Raw genomic sequence first — 24,861 nt, 5'->3', positions numbered from 1 at the left:
TGAATAATTACTTTCCTCCCCACTGCAGTGGGAGATAAAATCAGTGTGGATACAAGTCTCCTAGAGCCTGGAATACACCATTAAATAGGTGCGTAGGAGAAAGGAAGAAGGAAAAAGAGAGCGCAGCATAATTCAAAGTGTTGCTGAGTTGCTGACTGGGTAAGACTGGAGAAGTCAGTTTGATTTCTGGTTTAAAGTGGGAAGCCTATATTAGTAATAAAAGTGAAACTCACCAGTTCACAAACATTGCAAAAGCATGTGCAGTAGTTTTGTGACAAAAATTTCAAGTTGGGGTAAAAAGTTTTGAGTTTTATCTGTTAAGAGATCTCTTCAGTTCAAGATCCAGTTCAAGTTTGATCTTGAATATCTAAAATACTTAAGATTTTTAGTTGTAATACAAAGCAGTATTTCTTTTTCTGCTTCTTTATAGTCCAGAGCACTCATTACAGACATTACTCTAATAAAAAACTAGTATTCATGTCTGCATGATCTGGTGATATTTTTTTATTTTTACTTTTCAAATCTCAGACATTTAGGTTTTAGAGGTCTTCACAAGAATGATTATCCACTGTATCTCCTGTTCTGTTTGTATTGAGATTTTTTTCAGTTTATAGGTGCAGCATGGAGTACATTCAATGTGTTCCCACTTATTCATTTTGTTTATAGTATTAAACATTTTTAATAAGTTTGTTTAATTTTCTGTCTGTAATCATAGGTTCTTAGAGATTTGATAGAAAATTAGTGAAGGTGCATATGAGTGTGGTTTATGTTAATAATTAGCTCTATTAACTGAGTATATTAATTTGATATAATCACTACAGTCAGCTTCTAAAAGGCAAAGAGGTGTTAGCCAATTGAATACCTTTTTAACATTTTCTTTCACTCTTTCTGAGAAATACATATGTCTGTATCTTTAAGTATTCTGGGTTAGTATTCACAAATATGAAATAATAAAATATATTCACTCTGAAAAGTGGACCACTGGTGCCAATAAGCTTACTTCAACAGATAAAGAATTGATCATATCAGACACTTTTTTGAGAGGGAGAGACTTTTCTTCTCTTTCAGATTCTTTATGTCAACACCTTCCTTTCAGATTGAGGGAAACATAAGTAGCAAAAACCTATCAGTACTTCTCTCAAGAATTGTGGAGTACAACAGAAAAAAACTAAACCTAATTCTACTGGAAATTGAAAAGCAGAACACTGTGAAAGTTCAGTAATAAGGTCCATTTTTATCTTTTGTTTAATTGTTAGACTGCCTAACAGTCTAACTCAGAAATACTAAAGCTCAGAATACTCAGAAACTCAGAATACTAAAGTGTCTGGTAGATACAGATAATACTACCAGACGCTTTAGTATTCTGCGTTTGAATGTTTACATTGCAATTGCTTGCTATGAGATTGAAAATATTAAATTCATCAAAGTAGGAGGTTTACTTTAATGTGTATAATGTAGTATGCTATATACGGGCACATTTTGAAAAGAAGGGGATTTATAAAATTTGTTTAAAAAATAAAATGGAGAACTGTTGCATACTTGCTGAAAATTCAGAATTGCACAGGAAAACTGACAGCTGGAACTCTCATTAAGCTTCATTTATTATTTGTTTTAAGTAGGTTTTTTTAAGTAGTCAATAGAATGACACTTAGAATGCCACTTGAAATAACTGGGAATGACTGCTGTTGAACCACTATTCCAAAGGAATGAACTTGGAGATTAACTTCAAATGGAAAGATGACCTTTTCAAAAAAGTAAGATTGCATTAATGGCATCATCCATTTCTCACTGCATCTTCAGGACAACAACAACAACAACAACCACAACCAAACAAACAAAACAAAACCAAACAAAAAAACAAAAAAAAAAAATCACACAAAAATAAACTCAAAAAGGAAATGTCTGAGAAGTGCCAGTGTTTCTCAATGTTATATGGTAATGACGCCTTCAGTAGCAGGTCTATTGTATTTATGTTATTAAAGTCTCTGACCTCAGTATTATGCTTGTCAGCTGCTCCTTCTGACTGGCAGTCCAACAGGATGATTAAATGTAGCATCTAATGCTGGTATGTCACTTAAAAAAAGCCAGTCTGCTGTGTTTATTAGGACTGCTGGTCCATTGTAAAAGATACAGATTGCTAGTTACCCTCCCAAACCTTGACACCCTCCTTTTCAAGAGTGGTGTGTTGGGCTGCAAAGGCAGGAAGTATGGTGCTCTGTTCAATTCCCCATGTCACATGTTCCTTACCTTTCTTTTAAAGGGATTCATTAGTATAACATTTTCCATCTTGAGAAGTAATGTATTTTTATTGGACGCAGCTCAGCCCATCTGACATACCCATAGCTAAGTGGGAAATCCTTGGACTTCTAGATCCTGTGCCAATATCCAAAGCCTGCTTTGCTGTCTTTCAATTAGACTCAGTCCATCAGACATCGGTGGAAAAAGTGCCAGTCCCTGTGGAAAGTCAGAGTTTCACCTTTAGATTAGTTGCAAAATCTGACAAGTTTAGGTGTCCTGAGGATATTATTTTTCCATTACCATCCGGGATCTTAGCAGAAGTTTATCTTCATCTGGCTTTCAGGTTCACCCAGACACAGATGTCATTCTCTTCTTACAGTATTGTCTGAATGCTGTAAAACCTGGACTATACTATTAACAGTGATTGAATCAGAAATTTGCTGCTCCTTTGCGGATTTCTGTTGCTGGTATTTGTAATTAATAAATTAATCTCTACGCATTGGAAAATGGTTAATAGCTCCTAATGATAATAATCTGATCAGAGTTTGATTTGAATTCTAGTCTTACAGGAAAAATAAATATGCCACTCAATAGGTATTGTATCAGTAAAGCTTTTATGTTGAAAAGATTCAATTCCAAGGTGTTCTGGAACAGCTTGGGCTGGAAGGTTATTCTCCACCCAAAGTCATTGCAACTACATCTTAGTCCAAGGCCAAGAGCATTGGGTAGCTGCATGTGACTGCATGTGACTGCATGTAGTCCAGATGTGACTATCTAGCAGAGAGGAGCAGGCTTTTTGCATGCATGCAAAAAGCCTGCTCCTCTCTGCTAGATAGTCACATCTGGAAGCATTTTCTTCTCTAGCATTTTCCAGTTCCTCTTTTCACTCCCCAGTCATTCTAGGAATTAGGCTCTCCAAGTTGTTTTTGACATTGCCTCTAAGCATCATTTTGCACTTCTTGTGGCCTGAGGTAGCTGTTCATTTTGTAGTTAACATATGTAAGTATACTTCAGAAATTCCTGACTTAGAGTACTAATAAAGAAAACAGCTATATTCTCGTACTCCAGCAGCAATGTTTCTGGAGCTTTAAATTGGTGATCTCTTCTACACAGATAGTTCAGAACTTAGCTGATTATATAAGGGAAGAACTGACTTTGGAAATGCACCTTATCTTGGTCATGACAAACTACTGTATCCCCAGTCATGACCTCAACTACTCTCTTAATTTGAAGCCCTCCTCCTTGTCCTATTACTGAGTACTACATGCTTATAAAAAGATGCTCTCTTGCAGGCCCCCTTCAGGTACTGGGAGGCTGCCATCTCTTCTTCAGGCTGAACAATCCCAGTCCTCTCAGCCTTTCCACACAGGAGACATGCTCTATCCTTATGATAACTTCATGAACCTAGGAGACAAGGGACAAAATAATCAATCTTGTCCCTTCCATGTAGTCATTGTTTAATTTGTCATGGTGGTTTGACTTACTGATTTTAAAGAAGTTCAAAGCATTATTTCCATGTATATAACACTCAACTGCAGGATCCTTGAAATAAATTTCTCCCACTATATAAGGGGTATTGTCATGGACATGCATAAAAATAACTTCACAAAGGTAACATACTGAAACCAATAAAAATTTGCAACCAAAAACCAAATGGCTGAAACTAACAAATGGAAGGGTAACTGTGGTTACACTCCATAACATTTACAAGTGCAGTGTTACCTGTCAGAGATATTGCTCCTGCAAGGACAAGAAGGATGACCAAAAATGCACCTGCACTCATATGTGTATGGCAGGCCTATCCATCAGGGGTACCCAGAATGGGGATTCACTTCACCAGAAAGGTCAAAGGATCACTCACAGGTGCCCATTAGAAATAGCTGTTCACCAGGCAAAGGGATGAAGCACTCAGTCCCTGGGAATCCTCCTGAGTGCATCCCAGCCCCAAGGGGAGGTTTCCCATCACAGAACTGCTTTTCCAAGGAAAGCTGGACATGGTTTCTGTTAGAGGCCCAATTTATAATCTGGTTGGTTTGGGGCTCATTATTGTACACAGTCATCCAGAAACTTCTCTGGGCCAAGGCCTCTCACTGGGAAGAGGTCCAACTGCTGACCAAGGGCATTTTTACTTCTTATTCCCTCCACTGTAGGGAAAAGAAGGGGGAGGAAGAGAAGCAATTGTGTACCTGACGCAACTGGGACCGCCAGGTATCAGCCAAGATGGGACAGGTACTCTTGCCACAGGGGTCTTGTATTTGCGGGGTTCCCAGATGAAGGAAGGAAATGATGAATCCGACTCCATGTTCTTAGAAGGCTAATTTATTATTTTATGATACTATATTATATTAAAGAACACTATACTAAAATGTACTAAACGATACTAAAGAATACAGAAAGGATAAAGACAGAAGGCTAAAAGTATACTAATGAAAACTTGTGGCTCTTTCCAGAGCCTGGAAATACAGCTTGGCCATCATTGGCCAATAAGGCAAAACAACTCACAGCAGAAACCAATGAAACAACCACCTGTTGGATAAACAATCTCCAACCACATTCCAAAACACAAGAGAAGCAAATAAGATAGTATTGTTTTCGTTTTTCTCTGAGGCTCTCAGCTTCCCAGGAGAGAAATCCTGGCGAAGGGATTTTTCCAGAAAATATGGTGGTGACACAGGGGTAGAAAAAATATTTTAATAATTTTAAAATATAGGACTTTATATTTAAACTATTTTTTTTTTACTGTTAATTTTTCTGTATGTCAAGATAACACAAGGCAATCTACAGGAAAACATTCAGTCAAATCAGCTTTGCCTTGAGCCAGCAAGAGCTTCTACAATAGAACATAACAAGCATGTCCAATTATTCAGAGTAATATTCCCAATTTATTGCTGTATCTTGCTTTCTAGATCTTGATTTGCTTAGCAGTCCCTTGTTTAAGTCAAACTGTGTATATCTAAATGTTTGGTTTTGTTTTGGTTTATTTTTGTTTTAATCTGCTTCTTATTGTGATACAATTTTTTTTCAACAAAAATTAGGAAATTATAAACATATTCAGCATCTTCCTTGAGAATAGTCTATCCAGTGGATGACCTAAGACAGAAAGGAAGCACTTACAAATAACAAGGAATTCCATAAATACACAATACAAATTTGTATCAGAGAAACTAACTAAGGAATCAGGCAAGGTTTAGACTTACATTCACAGCCATTTCATGACATCCTTAGGTTACTGTTCTTGGAAGCGGATTCTCAAGAAGAACAAATCAATCTCGTTCCTCTAAGGTAAGGTAAACTATGCATATTTGTATTCATCATGATTTTGATAAAACTTGATTAATAATCTTCCTGTAACTTAGTTTTGTGGTTATTAATATTTAATGGAATAGGAGTGTATTTACTTACCTTGAGATTGACACTCCAAAATTTCACAGTTGTCAGTATTTTCCCCCACATTTTTCTGCACTGCAAATCTTTTCTGTAATTGACACAGCACAGACACTGACTTTTTACAAAGAATCTTTCATGGAAGTGTACGAGGAATTGGTCTTTAAACATGTGATGGTAAGTGAAGATGTCAAAAGCAAAAAAACCGGAGTTCTTAAAAGGTAGCTGAAAATCTTATGCCTTTCAAATTGTTTGCATTTCATTTTCTTGACTACTTTGATGTCAGTTTCATGGCTGTCACACTTCTAAGCTGGCCAATCCTAAATTTATCATACCAAATCCAAGCAGGAAAACCCCACAGTATTTTGTTTGTTTCAGAAAAAAAAATCTATGCTGTTCTTATGCATAATCAGGCCACATAAACCACAGGTAACATTAATAGCAATTTAGGCTGGGCTTTTCTTTCCATAGTGATGGAACTCCTTCACAGAAAAAAATATAAGAGCTCATAAGAAAAGATAATTACCTTAAGTAAAATTTCTTCCAACCCATTTCAAATGGTAATTAGTTTGTGCTTTCAGAAGAAATTTGAAAAATAAACGATAGTATCATCTGTTGTAGTTGTGAATTATTATTTTCTCTCCCAGTATAATAGCAACTTCCTTAAATAAATCCAGTGCTGTGTAGCAGAACATACAGTTCATTTTGATTGCACTTCCTCATACTGTTCTTTATAAACATAAAAATGGGTGAGTCAGATTAAGCAGTTTCATGCCTATGTTTCTTGTTTAGTCTCTCAGTGACAGATAAATAATGAGTAAGAGACACTGAGACAACCTTAGCCTCTTGACAACTTGTTCTTTTTTGCCTTTCATCTGAAATCTACTTTTTTTTTTTTTTTTTGGTGGCTTCTAGAAAAAGAAGAGTAGGAACTAGGAGGGAGCAAAAATTGGTCTTATTCTTTAAAAACAATGAGTATCAAGAATGAGGTGTAGTATCAACACAATTTTCTAAGATTTTTAACATAGGAAAAACAAATGAAACCTGATTGTATGATTTTATCCTGCTGGCTCTGAACTCAAAGTTGTCCAGTTGTCTGGAATATGGGTAGGCTTTTTCTTTTGCTAGGTGTGGAGTTCCCTTTTCATGTAACTTTTTCATCAAGAGACTTATTAGAGTAAGACAGTTGCATACCTTTGTAAGATAATTTTCAAACAGCCTTACAGGAAAAAAATCTCATCCCAAAACCTGACAGTTTGAGAAGAACAGGAATTGAAAAGAGGAATTTTCAATTCTATGCTGTAAGAATTCTATTTTGTTATGGAAGTTTTATCAGACCTTATGCCAGTCTGAATGGGGTTTTTTGACAGACAGGTGTTTTCTGATGATATCACTACATTACTTTTCCATGTGATGTGCACTAAGATGTCAAAAGTTTTCTTCTTGGGAGGCTGTCTAGATCTGTTTGTGACCTATTTTTTGATAGCAAGAAGCAATAGGGAGAGGAAAGAGGGAGAAGGTTTTTTGAGTACCTTCTGACAGTCTGCCTGCAGTACTTTGTGGTCCACATGCACTGGGACCATCACACAAGCAAAGAAAAAACCTAAGTATTTTTAGTAAAATTTGCTCTTACTATTCATAGCAATAAATACAGGATGTTTCTAGACACGGTGCAGGTTAAAAGACTCACTATATGATCCACTGAAATCCATTTGACATGGGATGGCTCTCAGACAGAGTGATGTAAATGCCTTGATTTTTAGATTTTTATCAGCTTGCTTTGGATTTGTACCAGAATTACATGTGGGATTTTTTTTATTTTTTTTTTTCCCCCGACACCATATACATCATCCTGTTGTTCTCCAATGCTGCATACCTGGTACTGTGTACCGTTTTGCTGATGAAATATTTATTGCCTGAAGAAACTAATTACTAGGGATTATACAATGCTGAATGGCTGTTTGAGAAATCCAGCAGTTTTACATGACTATAAAATTAGTCTTTTACAATATAATTAAAATAATAATGTCTTTGTCCCAATTACTTTATAGGTTGACTGATATGCACACATGCATACTTAAAATTGTTAACACATATAAAAATGAAAGCTGATCTGCCAGCCTTGGTCATTTAGAAATTATATACAGCAAGTGCAAAATCACATACAGTCTAGTGATTTAGAGAGAGGCAATTAAACAGCAGACAGAATTTACAGAGCTTAGCCCTTCTTATGGATGTAGCAGGGAATTTTTAATCCACTTTGCTTTTTCCCCTGTGTGTAAACATACATAACAGAAAAGTGATTTTGTCTGTGACTGTTTGAAGATGGAAATTATGCCTTGGAGTGTAAGTTTATCAACATTATGTAAGGTCTCTTTGCTCCAAGGAGATGAGTTACTGGAAAAATATAAGTATGTATGTATGTCTGTGTGTGTGTGTATATATATATATATATTTATGCAATACATATGTATTTACAAATATATATGTCTGTATATCAATTGATCTTCCTTTCAGAGTCTTCTAGAGCTCTGACCAGCCCTTTTACAATGGAAGAGTTAAAACCAACTGAATTTCAATCCAACAAGATGGCCTTCTTTTCTGGGTGTTACAGCTGCCTCTGAAACAGAATCTACATTACTGACAGGTTTGTCCTTCCATTTGGCAAGAACCAAAGTCTTTTTCTGGCATAGGAGTACAAATGCCAGCAGGTAGAAGATGCTGATGGTAACCCTCTCTATTCATAGGATTGTTGTGAAAGGGATAAATGTTCTGTCGTCTTTAGAAAATACCAGCTGCTGCAATAACCGCTGCTTTTCATGACTGCTGCCTTTTCTCTTCTTCCAGTCCCTGTCATCATCTTTGAGCTGCTTAAATATATTCATTCTTCCTACTGTTCACTTTTAAGAGGCTTTGGGGGATGTTTTTTTGTTTTTCTTGGGTTTATTTTTATTTTCTTCCTCTCTGTCACATTTTCCAATTTCCTTTTAGAGAATGAAGTCTCTTATGTTATAATTTTCAGTTTATCTTGTCTGGAATCAACATGTATTCTGAGATGCTGCTTATATATTGGTTATTGAAACCTTTACCCTCAAGGTTGCTAAAGTAAATGCATTGCAGCGAGACATTCCAAATTCCTTTATATGGGAGATATTTTACTCCATGCTAAGGTATTTTTTTTTAATAACTTTTGGAACTTGTGGTCTTAAGGTACAACTTTCATGAAACTACATCTTCTGGAGATAGAGAAAACCCAAAGCACCACAAAGTGGTTTGAGCTTCTTAAAGGACACCTTGCTACTAAATTAATTGTGTTCATAACTGAGGATGTTCCAAATTTTAAAGTTTTGTTTTTTTGGGTTTTTTTTGTCTTAGACATTTTAGTGCAAGCTTTCAAAATCTAATGTTTTGCATTAATTTGAAACAACTGTACATGGAAGTGTCCTCTGAATGCATATCAATAGTGTGTCAAATCATTCTGTCTGAAGTGGGAGCAGAAAGAGTGTTGTTTGTTTTTACTTTGCCACAGATGAAAGGGACTAAAGAGTAAAGACCTCATAGCATGAGCTCAGAGCAGTATCGGAGAAGTGGGTCAATGTGGCTGTCTTATGTTATGATGATCATACCCAAAATAACTTTGGACAGATAACGCAATACTGTTGGGCTCTGTGGAGCAAATGGAGACGTTTAAAAGCTATAATGGATTAGTGAGACTTATCAAGTTTTAAGCTTCACCAACAATTATTAGGATAGAGGAAAACAAACTGATCGCTCAGTAGATGTGAAGCAATTTTTTTGTTTTGTTCAGAACAAACAGGTTATGGGATGATTTTTCCTGATATCTGCCCGAGACTTGTGAGGATTCTTCTATACTTGAATGTGTTGCTACTCCAAAGAAATCTTTTTAGTCAGAATAGTTGTTGAAACATCTCAGGAAAGCAGGAGAGAAGTTTCCTCTGAAGTGTACTCATCTGAAGTTCATCTGATATCAACCATATCTCACTATTCCAAAGTCCAAAAAGAAAGAAATCTATGACCCACATTTTAATTTATTGTTTGAAAGTTGCACATGCACTTTTGTTTACACAGCCTATCACTCCTAGTTGTTAAAAATTGAGGACTGAGCTCTTTGTTAGTAAATATAACACATGAGTATGTTAATTTTTTCACAATTAAAAGAAAGAATAATATACCATGAAATTTTGGAACAGAATTGAAAGCATTTATACAATTTGGATTCCAGAATTTATACTCAGCTTTTCTTTGAAATAGCTGTGTTATGAATACTTGTTTGACTACCAGAATCATAACACCAGAATGAGTTTTATAAGTATTACAAAATTCTTCTAGGTTTTTTATTTAGTAACTGCATGGTTAAAAGTGACTACAAAAGTTCTTAGAGTTCCCAATAGGAAAACCTGCCAGTCTTTAATTCGGTCTGTTATAGGATGGAATAATTTTGTTCATAATTTCCATTATTTAAAAAGAAGTCATCAAAAAGTGGAGGGAGATGGGACAGGTACTGGGTAGTCTTTGTGTCCTCCTATTTTAGTTGATAAACACTGTGTCATGTGTTAACATCAGGTAGATCTGGAGTGGTTTGTTATGACTTAAATTGGTGCAGCTGTGAGTGAAAGACTGTCATCAGAGTGGGTTTTTTTTCATTTTGATATTTAGGCCAATGATTTTCAAAGAGAAAAAGGGTCATTCATTTTCTAGTCCTCAGCAATGTAAGTTTGAGCCTTCCCTTCTCCTGTCAGAATGAAAGAGTGCTCAGGTTTTGGGGTATTTTTTTTTCTTATGGGGAAAAATCTATTTCTCTTCCTCCCAGTTTCTCTGATTAGCACAGAAATAAAAATGAGCTTCAGTTTTGTCTCTCGGAGACACACAAATGTGTCATAAAGAAGCAAGGTGCCCAAGAAAGAAGCATGGAAACTGAAAGTGTCCATTTGCATGCACTATGTAGGTCATAGCAAATCTCAATGACTTTTATTGCATAAAATTGCACAGATTTTAAAGTGAGAAGAGAAAGAATTATTCAAGCCTTTTCCTAGTTGAATGTGAGCATGGAGTATGGTTCACTAGTTATCCAGGCAAGGAAGATCAGCTTATTTTGACACCTGCTAGAGGCTTAGATTATACCTCAAAACTTATATTTACAATGTGATTAGCTACATGTGCCTGTGTAAACTTGGAAGTGTTGATGTGTGTGGATTATTGCCATTCTGCCACTACATGAAGTAGATTGGATTTTGGACTAGATTGGATTGCGTTTTGTATGGAGCCAAGTGGTACACATTTACGGGAGCATATATCAATACAAATGTGTGTAACAAAGATAGCTTCAAGTCTATTGCTTTGCAGCTCATTTGAAAGCTGAACTCAAGTGTTATATTGCTAGACTTTGTTGGCATCTAGTGGCCACTGGAGCACTAGCAAGCTGTTTAATTTTATATATATAGGAAGGAAGTTTGTGGAGAGAGCAAAAATATTATGGTACTCTCTAATTTTTATTTCTTTTTTTCCTGATCCATAATAGACTTGAAAATTCTTCTGCTATTTAAACACTCCCTGTGATTGCTTGAGACCTTCTATTACACAGTTTGAATAGTTCTATTCTCCAGATTTGTAACCTTTTGAGAACTGAAAGATGAATCTTTATTAATCAAAGCCTCTCTCAAACTGAATGTAGTATTTCATCCTTCACTGTGTTTAGCTTTACTCAGATTTTTCATTTATATATTTTTCACTTCTGAGAAGATGGTATTTAAGTTCAGTTTTAATTTTACCCCATTTCATTTTAATTATTCAACAACAAATATCCAAAATTTTCATTGGGTTACCTGCAAGGCCATTAGAAAGGACGTTTGGAGAAACTACAGTTTATTAGATGGTAGTCAGAGATGTTGGTGTGGTTTCTGTCTGTACCTCTGAAACCACACCTAAAATTTTTATGTAATTTTTCTCAAAAAATAACTACAGTTGAAAACCCATATTGCCTCTTTTTTTGCTTTGTTTTTGTGGGTTTAGCCATAGAAAGAACAGCTGACTTCCTATTTCGCCTATCTACAACTCATGCTGTTAAGCTTATCATGATTTCTAACTTTTAACAGTTTTAAGCAACTGTGATCTTAAAAATTACCCCTCAATTATCATCTCAATATCAATATTTACTGCAGGGTTATATGAGATTTATGTCAGGAACGCCTTTCAGAAATTCAGTTTTCTGTGTCATGTGGACTCTCCATTCACTCTTTCATGCTTTCATTTTAAATTAACTTCATAAGAATAACGGTTATCCTTCATACTCGTCAGTGAGATTGTAACAGCCATGGTAGAAAAGAAGAAAATTGTAAGTGGTTTCTTGTTACCCAACTCTCTGAAAAGCTGGGGAAAAATTCCGGTCTGGTTTATGTCTTGCTGTCCTTCTGCCTCCATTAAATTGATAATTTATTTTATAATTAATTACTTCTTTTATTTAAGACTACAAGAAAATCCAGCTTCTATGGGAAATAGCATGTAGCAACCATGCATGAGTTATATGCACTTCTTACTTGAGTAAACAGCTTGATTATTCTGGCACTTCATATATTAATGAAAAACTTAGTGATGAAGAGTTATCCTCTTTACAGAAATAGAAGGTGTGAAACTTCTGTTTATGTACTTCAACCATTTTTTGTTTTGTCACTTGCATTTATCTTAGCTCCTATGCTTAGCTGGGTATTTTTCAGTTCTGGCTTGCCTTATATTTAAATATGAGTCAAGCAGATAACTAATACTTGTTTAGTACTGGAAAGGGAGGCATTATACCACTGCATAGAATATTTTGGGCCAGAAGAGGTACTATATAGTTTCATAAGAAACAATGCTTAAGCAATTAATTGCTAAAGGTTTCATGGTTTTTGTTAAAGTTAAGCTGTGGTTTCTAGAGCGCTGTTTAGGGGAGTCAATGATTCTGTAAAGAATTGAAAGACAAAACCACAAGCTGATAAGTGAGTTGCTAGTCTCAGGAATGGTATTGTTTATTTGCAAACAATGTGAGGAATGTTTGTTACTATTATATATTCTGGAAATAATGGTGGTCATGGCCTGGTTCAAAAGGACAAACCAAGTTAGTAAAGTGCTCAAAGGTCTGTGCAAGCTATTATTGAAAATTCACCACTGTGTAGAACCTTTGAACTCAAATTTTTAATACACACTGCAAACTCCAGTTTTTCTGTGCTTGGTTTCTATCTTTCTTCACCTGTTTTCCATTTTATCTTATAATATAGTCTAAATATGGAGTACAGCAGTACTTATACATATTCATACTGAGGTGCCAGCCTTCACTACACAAACAAACAACAACGGCAACAAATATCCTGGGGGTTTTTTATAGCTCATAGACAATAATGCATGCTCCCAATCATCCAGAATGGAAATCCTTCCAACATGTGTCATAGGCTTGAAGAAAGATGGAAGTGGTCCTGTTCTCTGGATTAATATAAGTAATTTGCATATAATGGCCAAGTTAGGAAATTTTAAAAAATGGATTTGAGTAACTTGTCTTTTAGTAGACACCAATGAATCATTTAATGACAGAACTCCACTAGTTCAGAAGTTTAGAGATTAGTTCTTAGCTTGAAACTATTGAGATTTAATATATTATTTCCTAAGACCATTTAAATAAATCCCTTCTTGCCTAAATAACAATTTAAAAAATCACATCTTTAGAGGCAATTTAGCAAACCACAGGAATACTCATGTGCTTGATATTTTTTTTCCTGTTCTTTTGCAACATTTTTGGTCAGGGTTTTCCGAATCCTTAGATGTCTTTTGCAGCCTATCATCTCTGAACTGGAAGGCAAATACTTGAGTCTATTTACATTGTTTTCTGTCATTAAAAATATATATATTGCTCTCTTGTTTTCTAATTTAGTTAATTTCATGCCTTGGATGTGTACCCACAGGCAACTAGGATCCTTCCCACAAGAAAATAACAGTGATCTAGTGTTGTCCTAATTTGTATTACATTACAGGGGCTTTTTTTTTAGCACATCCATGGATGTACTCACCTCATCAAGTAATCATTCTGCCAGCCATTACCTTTTTATGCTCTAAGGACCCCTCCCAAGCATTCTCTGTAAGAGAGTGGGCTGTGTGCTCTGAATCCAAAGTATTTCAAAATTCTTCAAGCTCAGCATAAGCTTCTTTTTTGTTACTATTTCAGTTGCTGGGCTTGCTTTCTCTATGACCCTCCAGTATTAATATGTTCCAGGTGTGGATCACAAGTGGCTTTCTGCTTGTTACCTGCAATCATGCTGTTAGAGTTGGCAGAAATTTGCCACTGTGCTGTCCTGGAAATTCAGATCTGGTTTCTGTCAGATAGTCTTCCTCATAACAATTCTTAGCATTTTATATTTCTCACCCCCTTTTTTTTTAAATTAAAAAAGAATTGGATCAGTAAACTGGTTTGCTGAACGTAATACATTTGAAATTAGTTAACAGCATATCCTTTCCTTTACCATAAGATCACACTTCTTGGGTGCTGGGTTTTGGTGGCAAAATCTGATCTGTTATTTTTCTGACTCTCTTAGTTTTCTGACTTGTCAGGCCAACTGTGTTTACTTTCTTTTGTTTTAGCAGACACTTGGTATATTTAGGATATAAATTCTATTTTGATGAGTGTTCTGATGCTGTTTGATGTTGCTATAAGCTGAATGAAATTTCAGAGTAAACTCAGCTTGTTATTTTTATATTTTTAGTTATAGCAGTCATCTATATCATTCATCCTTGAGTATTCTAAAGCTTCATAAACAAAATTGTATGTTTTAATACAAGCTGAAATCATAGTTTATCTAGTATTGCTCTGGATCCCAGTATTCTGGAGATATTGGATCAAAGTAGCAGATGCATCTAGCATAAATGTTTCACACCTCTGCTAAGAGATAAAGTAGGAGGATTCATAGTCTCTGAAACTTCACACAGGGCCCAAATGCATGAAGAAAGAAATATAAATTATAAAGGAACACATATAAGGAAAACATGCAGTGTAGGACATGAGTCTGGAATGACAGTAAAGCATTGCATTAAATGAAGTGTTTTACTGCAACTCTGATAGTATTTGAATAAATAACTGATCACTAACTCCTGCAGAGAATACAGTATATGAAGGAATATGTTCAATCAGTAGGTGCAGTGAAGATGTGTGTATTCTAACTATGCCTGTTACTTGTACTAAACTTGTACTTAACTAATCAATAAGCCAAACAATTTGTAGAAACATGCATTTCATTTTGGAAGGCAAGGCATAAGAGCATTTTTCTTGAGAATTAATGGAACTTCCAGTGCAGGAAAATACAGTAATTTTATTTATTGGATGTTAAATATAATAATAACAAAATTATATAGGAAATGTAATTTTTCCTATATTCCCCCAAACAATGCTAAAGAAAGGAGTAATAAGTAGGCTGAAACAAGAAAACTATAACACAAAATAGGGTAAAGCTATCCTCAAAAAAATATTTTCCAGTCTTATCTGTGACAATGATACTTCATTTCAAATACTTGGGGGCTGGTAGGGTATGGTGTGAAATTCTAGCTTTAGAGTACATCTAATGGAGTTCATCAGTGGTTCAGAGATTTGGAAATTCTAATGTTAGGTTATTTTAAGGTGTAATTCCCCATTATTTTTAGTAATGAGGACAAAACCATACAGAAATATAGTACTGTTTTATTTCTTCATCTTCTATGGCTGAAAAGACTTTGGTTATATTCTTCATACTCTAACAAGTAGACAGTGATTGTGCTTCCAAGTTAAGGGCCAACTTCTGCATCTATCAGACTCCAGGCAGTTTCATGTTAGGTACCCTACCTAGGTTTTTTTTAACTTTTTCCCTTACCTTTTAGTCAGTGTTTGTTCAGTTTTACTTATTGTTTCACCCTTTCTTTCTGGCACCACCATCACCTTTGTGCTCATCAGCTAGTAACTAGTTTGTGCTTAACTTACACAGACTGCCAGCTGAGACATCAGACTTTGCTGTAAAAGAAATATTAGGCACCCTGGGATCAGTAAAGACACTTGGAAAACTGGTGGGCTAATCAGCTTAATCTCTGATTAGATGGTCGATGGCAGATGAGGAAGAAGCATAAGAACTGCTGCATATAAGAACAAAATACATCAGTACTTCCTAGTCTTTGCTGTTTCAAGAATGTATACTGATTTACTGAATGGAAGTACAGATAACTTGCATAAAATTATATCCTAAATATTTCAGCATTTTGTTGTATTTCAAGTTTAGCTAGGATTCCCATAAATACTGACCAATTAGTTCAATAATATGGCATGATCTGTGATTCTATCACTACCGCAAAAATATTGGTCCTCTATTTACTTAAATAAAGCCACTTTGGCATTTCTGTACCCAGATACCTTGGTAATGTTTAACAATGGAAGACATTTTTACATTTTTACCTTATCTAAGGGCTAGCTTGCTCTTCTGCAAAAGAAAGCCTGACTTGTCATGGTTTAACCCCAGCCTGCAGTGTAGCCAAGCCCCAAGCAGCTGCTTGCTCACTCCACCTCCAGTAGAACTGGGAGAGAATCAGAAGGGTAAAAGCTAGAGAACTCCTGGGTGGAGGTAAAAACAGTTTAAGAGGCAAAAAACCCCAAACATACACACAAGCAAAGCAAAACAAGGAGTTAATTCACTGTGTCCGGTGGGCAGGCAGATGTTCAGCTGTCTCCCGGAGAGCAGGGTACCATGACATGTAATGTTGATTTGGGAAGACAAACACCATCATTCCAATGGTTCCCCCTTTCCTGCTTCTTCCCCACACTTTATATACTGAGCAGAATACATGATCCTTTACCCAATATCTGACCAATATCCTTTTGGTCAGTTTGGGTCACCAGTCCCAGCTGTCTCTTCTCCCACCTTCCCAGGCACCCCCAGCTTCCTCACCAGCAGAGCAGTAGAGAAAGCAGGAAAGGCCTTGGCTCTGTGTGAGCCCTGCTGAGCAGTAAAAAAAACACCTCTGTATTATCAACCCTGTGTTCAGCACAAATCCAAAACACAGCCTCCATCAGCCATTGTGAATGAGATTAACACCACCCCAGCCAAAACCACTGACTTTTAGACTCTGTTTAGCAAGTACTGACATGTTACCTGTCCTTTATATAACCTAATCTAGGCTGGAAGAGAGTGATTTAAAATTCCCATCTGAGAATGAGGTAGTGCTCAAAAGGATAAAGTAGAGGTGTTTTTTTTTTTTTTCATTAGTATGTCTCTGACAAGTAGACCATTCATCTACTGCAGCAGGATCTGTGGTACAGCTCCAGTAAAAATCCTAAAATGGTATTAGACCCTGACTAATTATAAAGAGGGGCTGCAATTGAAAAACTTGGATGGAAATATTCAGCAATATGAGATGCACATCCTGTTCCCTACAGAAGAGACCTCCTTGTGCTCTCAACTAAATGAATTTCAATAGAGTATGATTTTTTTCCCTATATGACATGTTCTAAAGCTTCAATGAGATTTGCTTGTCAGAACTAGAGTATACACTGCATATTTAATGTTAAGAGAAAGGATATATTGTATTCCTTGTAGCATGTTTGCTGTATTACACGATAGTATTACGCATCTGCTTTGCTTTTCAGGTCCTTTGTAACTATATCTGACACTCTAGAAAAAATTCATTATATGCCTATCAGCCTGTCTTGGGAACCAAGGAGCTACATCACCAAAACACAAGCAGTTAATTAGAGAGATACCAGACAAAAACATGGATATTTTCCCAACACTATAGACTTCATAGCAGCAGCTAGATCCCATGCTGAAACCTGTAGATCAGTAACTGGTTGTGGCTATTGCTGCAACAACCAATGTGGTGTGTTTCATTGTTGTTTTGAGGTTTTCTGAGGGTTTAATATTTTTTGTTTTTTGTTGTTGGCTTGATTTCTGATTTTTTGGGGGTACAGGAAAAAGTAAGCCTTGTTATTCTACTTTAGAGTATCTTCTCAGAAGAATTATTTATTCTATGTGTACCAAAATGTTTGACTCTTTGAGATGTGTAATGCAACATTTAACAAACCAACTTTCTGTTAAATTCTCAGAAATAGGTAATCTGGGATTTTTGTAGTTTTTGCAACTGAATGTGTGCCTTTCTATATACATATCAAGGATCACTGCCTTTAGATTGTTTAAAAGACTGACAATTCAGGAGAGTTTCAAACAAAAATAGACTGTCATTAATTAATAATACATACTGCTAATAATTAGTTCCTATACAGTATCCATAATTGCCATTCCATATAGAACACAATTAGTCCTTTAAGACTTTGTCTACAGTGATATAAGAGCACACTCCTTCTGGGAGTTGTTGCCATAAAGTTAACTCTGATGGCTGTGGTCATTGGTGGGTTTAGCTGTGGAGATAAAGTTAATGAGGCTTGAGAGCTCTCAATGAGGCAACTGCTGTGGGCTATTACTTTATTCCCCACCTTTCCAGTTTTATTAGTTAATGTTCTTCAGTTTCCTACAGAGAAAAGTAGGGGGAATCTATCTGCTTCTAACATAGCTCATCTTAATATTTTTGAAGCAATACTCATTCTGGAATAATTTGTCAGTCATTTTCCTCCTCTGCTCTGCAGGTTCATTCTGGCTGCCCCAGACAACCCTCTGCAGAATATTTTAGCACATATCTTTTCACTCATCCTTGGTTCTGATCTTGCAGATTTTAGTATATGCATGCTTTCCTGCACCTTGTTTGCACAACTATCCCACAAGTCCCTATTTGTTTTTGTGGTTGCCTGCTGTTTATACTTAGTGGCATTACAGTGTTAACAAAAGCTTATGGACTGCCACCGGTTATACATATTTCTATGCCTTGGTTCAAACAAAACTGTGGTGGGTTAATCTTGGCTGCCTGCCAAATGCCCACCAACCTGCTCTTTTAATGCTTCCTCCTCAACAGGAAGAGAAAATATGGTGAGCAAGTTCATGCACTCTCAGAAGGACAGGGAGATTAGTGTTTTCGGTTAAAAAGATTCAGCTTGGGGAATTAATTTAATTTATTGCCAGTTAATAGAGTTGTGAGAAACAAAAACACAACCAAAAACACCTTTTCCCATCTTCGTTCTTCCCAGACTCAACTGCATTCCTACTTATCCTACCTTCTCCCCATTCCCAGATAATACAGGGAAGGATAGGAGGTTGTGGTCAGTTCTTAACACTTTGTCCCCATCACTCTTTCCTCCTCACACTGTTTCCCTGCTCCACGTGGTGTCCCTCACACGGAACACAGGGCAGATGTGTTCTTTGACATGGGCCTTCAAGGGACAGCTCAACACTGTCATATTCTCTGAGAGCTGCAGAGGAATTCCTGCTCCCCTGAGTGGACTTTCTTCTCCCCATCCTTCTCCACTCACCTCAGAATCTACCCAGCTGTTTCTGTCATGTTTTTCTCACTCTTCTTTTGTAGCAGCTGTACAGAATTTTTTACTCTTCCTTAAAAATATTTTTCTTGGGGAAAAAATGAAAAAGTGTTACTACCATTCCTGATTAGCTCAGCTTTAGCTGTCCTCCTCTCATAGAAGTCACCCCTGCAGCCCTCTTCACTGTCAAAACCTTGCCACATAAACCTAATACAGAAGAAAATGTCAGATATATCATGTTTAATCTGCTTCAGGAGTACACAATGTTTAACTGAGAAGGTAGTTGGGACTCAAGACAGAAAGTCACTATTAAGTATTTACTGAACATTACATCAGAGAGCAGTGAGCTGACAGACCTGATTGATTTTCTTTGCCCTGAACTCAGACAAGAAATATGAAGAAGTGTGGGAGCAAAGATAAATACTGTGGCCTGCACTTAGTCTTCATTTTATTTCTGCTAAGGATCACTAAACTTGGCTTCTACCTTTGGAAGAACAATAGCCAGTCTGTGCAATACTAAAAAAAGGAAAAAAAAATCAAACTCAGACAAATTGGATCATAGAAGATAAATAGATTTTATCAACATTTTTCTTATGTGATGGAAAACATACGGGACTTTCCAAATAGTAGCCAGTAAGATAAGAACTGCGTGTACTATTTGTTTGTACTTCTGCAAAGATCTAAAAATAGAGATTTCTGGGCTATTCAGTTTCATTCTATTGGGTATTTCTGGATAATATTACTTGAAGTCTTCAAATTATTTGAAAATAAATTGCATAGAAATTATTGACTTAAAACCAGAAAATCACACTAAATGATGAATTGGGCTGTACGTTGCAAAGTTTGTGCTTATATTTTATCATTAGTTGTCCAGGCCTTTAAGTGGTATGAATACACACCTGTAGTAAGACTACATGTCTACCTTATGTCTTCAATGCCATCTTAACTAATTTCATCACTATCATAATTAGGTATGTTGTGCTATTTATTCACAAGTCTTCATATGATGTTCCTGATTTCATTTGTACTGAAGTGAAATAACTGCATTTCTTTTCTAGATATTAGGAAAATAATAATTTGCATAATCAGGTGTCTTACGGCACTCTTTCCCCTTTGATGGCATTCTGTACTAGTGCCTCTGCAATCTCTGAAGAATCTGTACCTGTAGGGACTTGTTCTTTTTGATGCAGCTGTTCTTTATTCAACCTTGAATTTGTAACAGATATGCATCCAGGAGCTTTATTTTCATGCCACAGAAACAAATCCCTCTAAATTTTTGCTCTTTCATACACTAGTATTTCAACTCTTTTTCCTTCAGGTATTTTCAGACTTAGGAATCATTTGATTACACTATAGTTGATAATTCAGTAGTATCTTCTGATCCTTGTTAACTTTTTAACACCTTAATGGAACTTGTAGGGAAGAAAATTTTTTCTATTTGTTTCTTTTAACGGAAAACAAGTAAAGTTCTCAGATGCTCTTATAATTAATTTAGAAGGTAAATTGTCTGCTTTTTATGGCATGTTCTTAAATTTTCTTATTTCTATGTACACTGTAGTAAAACAAGCATACAAACCCAAGGGAAAAAGAATACTGTGCATTAAGCTCATTTTGTGAGACCTTCACTTAAAATTTAGAGTTCAGTAAGAGTTTCTGTAGCTAACCTAGTTTTTCTGAATAAATTGTGAGTTTGAGCTTCATACTCAAATAGAAATATTTGCATCTGCAAATGAGTACAATCCATTTACTGGTGAGTATAGCCAGCTGTTCTCTGAAATCTCACTGTCCCATATGCAAATGTAAAATTTGCTTGCTTTCCTTTGATGTTACTATTGAAATCTAGGAGGTGAGATAAACTTGAATCAAAATGCCATGACTGTGGAAAACAGCAAAGTAGCCAAAGCTGTTCTGTAACAGAATAATTAGATGTAGTGCTTCAAAATGAAAGGTTGAAGAGAAACGTTTGAAATTCCTTCAATATCTCGAGGGAGGGGGGATTGTCTTTAGGTACTGGGATAAAAGATAGCTGTCTCTCATGGTTTTCTGAGTACTGAATGTACTCAGGTAGATAGTTAAGCCCTTGGGGGATAGAAGAGGGTAATCCTTAGAGGTTCAATTTTTTTTATCTTTTCACATGAGAACCTGAGTAAAATGTCTTAATATAAGTTTATTGGAGTGTCATGGTCATCTTTACAAACTCCCACAGAAAATTTTATAAAAAATATGCAGGAATATGCTATTTGGCTCATTAAGAGAAATAATAATATAGAAACATGCTGTTAGGTACACACAGATTAACTGTTTGGGTCTTTCCTCAGGATGCATTGTTCAGGGAACAGCCACCTGCTCCAGCCTGGGGTCCTCCAGAGGCCACAGAGCAGATACCTGCCCCCCCAAGGCCAAGGGACATCCCTGCTGGGGATTTAGCCCCAGCTTTTCCACACAGGGACCACCTTGGCAGACCCCCCAGTGCAGCCACTGGCAACTGGACACTAACACATGATACAAATACTTTTTAAATATAGAAACCTTTAAAATCCATCTGAAGTTGCAAACTACGTTTTTAATAAATTTTTAGAAAAGGTTGGAATGGACATCTTGTCATTTCTTCTTCCCTCTTTTCGCTGTTTTTACACACATATCCCTGCACTTTCAAGGTCTATTTCAGAACTTTCCAGAAATAATTTTGGATTTTTTGCCAAGTATAATAGATTGCTACAGCTTCTGTGAGTCTTTGTAGACTCACAGACTTTGTAGTCTGGTGGAAATGCTTCTCCCTGGCTGGTCCCAGCCAGACCACTCCTGTTGTGCTGTCCCTCATAAAAGAGGATCACTGCTCACCAGGGCTGTCACTTAGCCCATGTCACACACTCACAGGAGAGTTTCAGTGATGTGTGGTTTAGAATGATAAATGTTCTGAAACATTCACCAGAAGACATGGGGAGATGACAAGAGGATGAATGTGGGAGAACACAGAGAACAAATTTTTTTCTAGCACTGCTATTTTTGGCATGCCATTTAAGTACAAATGAAACCTTAACTTAGGCCTTCCTTAGTCAAATACTTTATTGTTCAGTGTCACAGCTTAATAAATGAATGGAAACAAAATCTTTTTAAAATTATCAGGTCTGTTTTGTCCATTAGTTCTGCATCAAATTCAGCTGGATTAAAAAGGATTCTTTTATATTCATCTGCCTCTTCATTAGTATGTCTTTGTCACATTATTCAGTGTGTGCATGAAATACTTCTGGGTTTTATCTGTCATTAGCAATGCTGAGAACTCATACAAATTCCCGAGCACTGTCATTTTAAATAAGCATTAGTGCTTCATGTTGAGTGATGGCAGTGACTGTGACAAAACATCTTCTTGACATGCTAGTACAGAACGTATAGTGCTTCTCAACATTTCTTATGATTGCTGTAAACGAAATTTTGATGTGTTCACAAAGGCTCTTCAGAAACCTGAATTCTGCAGGAAGCTCTAAAGGAACTTCAAAATTCACTGTATTTTTCTTTTAGTTAAAAATGGCATCATTTGAGAGTAAATGTATTTAAATCAAAAGTAGATTTGTACTTATAAAAAAAATTAAGGTACCTAATTATTTTGGGCTGAGAATTTAAAAATATGCATGTTAATATCTCATTATCAATTCTGAAGCTTGTCCTTCTGAAGCTTGTCCAAAAGCTTTAGTTGCTTTTGTTGACTAATGTTAATAGCATTTAACAAAATAGCTAGCTTTTCTTGTCTGCTGTTCCTACTTAAATAGTGGGTTGAATACTCAAAGTTTTTGTGACGGTTATAACCAAAATGATGGAATCTACTTTCCACAAGTATTTTGTTATAATCAGTTTACCTTCTGTACTATTCTGTTCTTAATATAGATATAGGCTGTATGGCTATATGGCTATAAAGCAGGACCATGTTCATGCTACAAAATATGAAAACTTTTGAGCTACTTTCAAAACACTTTTTATATTAAGATATTAATGCATCATTTAAACTAATATTTTTAAAAAGCTGCCAGAGAAAATAACACTAATAAACAGTGGTTTGAAGTTCTAACCTTCATGAAACAATGCAGTGCCTTCTGACTGCCTTTGAAAAATATGCTTATGAAATAAAAAATCTGTTTCTAAAATGCACTACTTGGTCTTCCAAAAAAAAAAAGTGCAGAGGGCTTTGGTATCAAATCAAGACAGCAAAATGTCTTTTCTATCGTTGCATCACAGTAATTCCTTTCTGACTGTCTCGATTTTATCTGTGAAATAGAGGGAGAAAGCTGGTTGACGCATCGGTAACCATCGGTTGATTTGATATGGTGGAATAAAAGACTTTCTGAGAGTAAAGGATGAGACAGATAAATTGAGGAGGAAAGCAATATCAGCATCTGGAAGAGCAAGCTTAAAGTTAACATGGAAATTTGGAAGTAAGAAAAACTGAAGAGTACTACTGATTGCATGATGAAAAGTGAAGAGAATAACTGCCTACTTCTGCTTCTTGAATCACTGAATAAGGTTTTTATGCCTTGTGTCATCCTTCTGCTTTCTAGTACTACTGTTTTTTCTGTGAAAAACTGTTAATAATTTGGGGAGAATACCAACTTTTTTAAGGAAAAAAAAATCAATGTGTGCATGCAAAAATTCAAGGTAATATGTCAGAAATTTTTATTTAAGTTTTGCTGTCTTAAAACTACTGTGAAACCGGTAAGAAAATTTATTATTCAGTTTTGCATATCTCCTTACTGTTTATTTGATCCTACAACTTATCCCTCTTCATAAAAAGTCTGACTGCATTTTGTCAGTAAGCCCTCCTAGGTAATAAAAGCTGCTCATATTTTCTTGTAAGCCGAGCTGATCATGTCCTAGAACCTCAGCCACTCCTCACACACCAAGTGCTTCAGCTATAAGGTGCTTGGAAACCAGCTGCTGAACCCAGTCCAGTTAGTCAGTCCTTGCCAGCTGGGCATAGTATCCAGATGTACTCTCAGAAGTGCTGAAGTGAGGGGGTAATCCTTTTTCTTGGTGTTCTAGCTGTGCACTAACGGATGGTTTCCAGAGTGCCACTGGATACTCAGCAGCCCTCACTGTGGGCTTACACACACCCTTGTCTGCCAAGGCTTCCAGGTCCCTTCCCTCAGCCATGCTCCCAGGAAAGCAGGCAGACATCACCCTGTGCCTTTGCACCAGTGCTTCCTGCTCAGGGGCAGCACCTGGCATTTGATCTTGGAGTTCATGAGATTCCTGTTGGCCCATTTCTCTTACCTGTCTAAGCCTGCATGGCCTTAAGAGCCTTGACTATTCCCTTTAATTCTATGTCTTTTAAAACCTGGTGGCTCATTCTGTCTTTTCTGTGACTTTTATAAATATATTAAATAAGTTATTATAATGTTTCATTTCACTGCTGAAGTAGGTCACAAGTGATTGCTTCTTCATTATCAATGATAGTTATCAACGTGATGTAGGAATCCCAGCTATGGAGTGGGAATATTTTCTTCGGACATTTTATAAATGGGCAACCTAAAATTTAGTCTTTTCCTAAATTTACTTTGTGTTCTTTTTAATTTTTTGCCCTGTGGTTAAGGTGTCACCATTGACCTCTAGTATATTTGCTATGATTTTTGCCACTCTAAAAGATCTCTAAATACAATTTTATATCCCTTCTTTGAAGTATTGAGTATATATTTTCATATGCAAACTCAACTTTATTGTATGATTGATATCTAGTAGTAATAATTCAAATCTTACACTTTCAGGATGACTATGACAAAAAACATGCTTTCAATGGAAAGAAACTTTCAAGGAAATTTTAAAATAAGACCCAG

The 24,861-nt window shown here is 36.1% G+C and overlaps 1 long non-coding RNA gene across 10 annotated transcripts in view; it reads left to right on the top strand.

Moving 5' to 3' along the window:
• LOC135288513 (uncharacterized) overlaps positions 1-24,220 on the top strand; it is a 36,050-nt gene extending 11,830 nt beyond the window's left edge. For 8 of the 10 annotated variants that reach the window (XR_010351596.1, XR_010351585.1, XR_010351599.1 and 5 more), the window contains 4 exons: positions 29-159; positions 5,464-5,520; positions 8,140-8,269; positions 23,310-24,220. This is a non-coding gene — a long non-coding RNA (uncharacterized LOC135288513). Of the gene's footprint in view, positions 1-28; positions 160-4,388; positions 4,468-5,463; positions 5,521-8,139; positions 8,270-21,357; positions 21,433-23,309 lie in introns of those variants that run through there. The other 2 variants (XR_010351586.1, XR_010351589.1) reach the window with 2 other exon arrangements.
• The last annotated feature ends 641 nt before the right edge of the window (positions 24,221-24,861 follow it).

Source organism: Passer domesticus, chromosome 1 (genome assembly GCF_036417665.1).
Source record: "Passer domesticus isolate bPasDom1 chromosome 1, bPasDom1.hap1, whole genome shotgun sequence".
Taxonomy (NCBI): Eukaryota; Metazoa; Chordata; class Aves; order Passeriformes; family Passeridae; genus Passer; species Passer domesticus.
The sequence above is the reverse complement of the archived record's forward strand: the minus strand, read 5'-3'. Positions and strand labels throughout refer to the sequence as shown.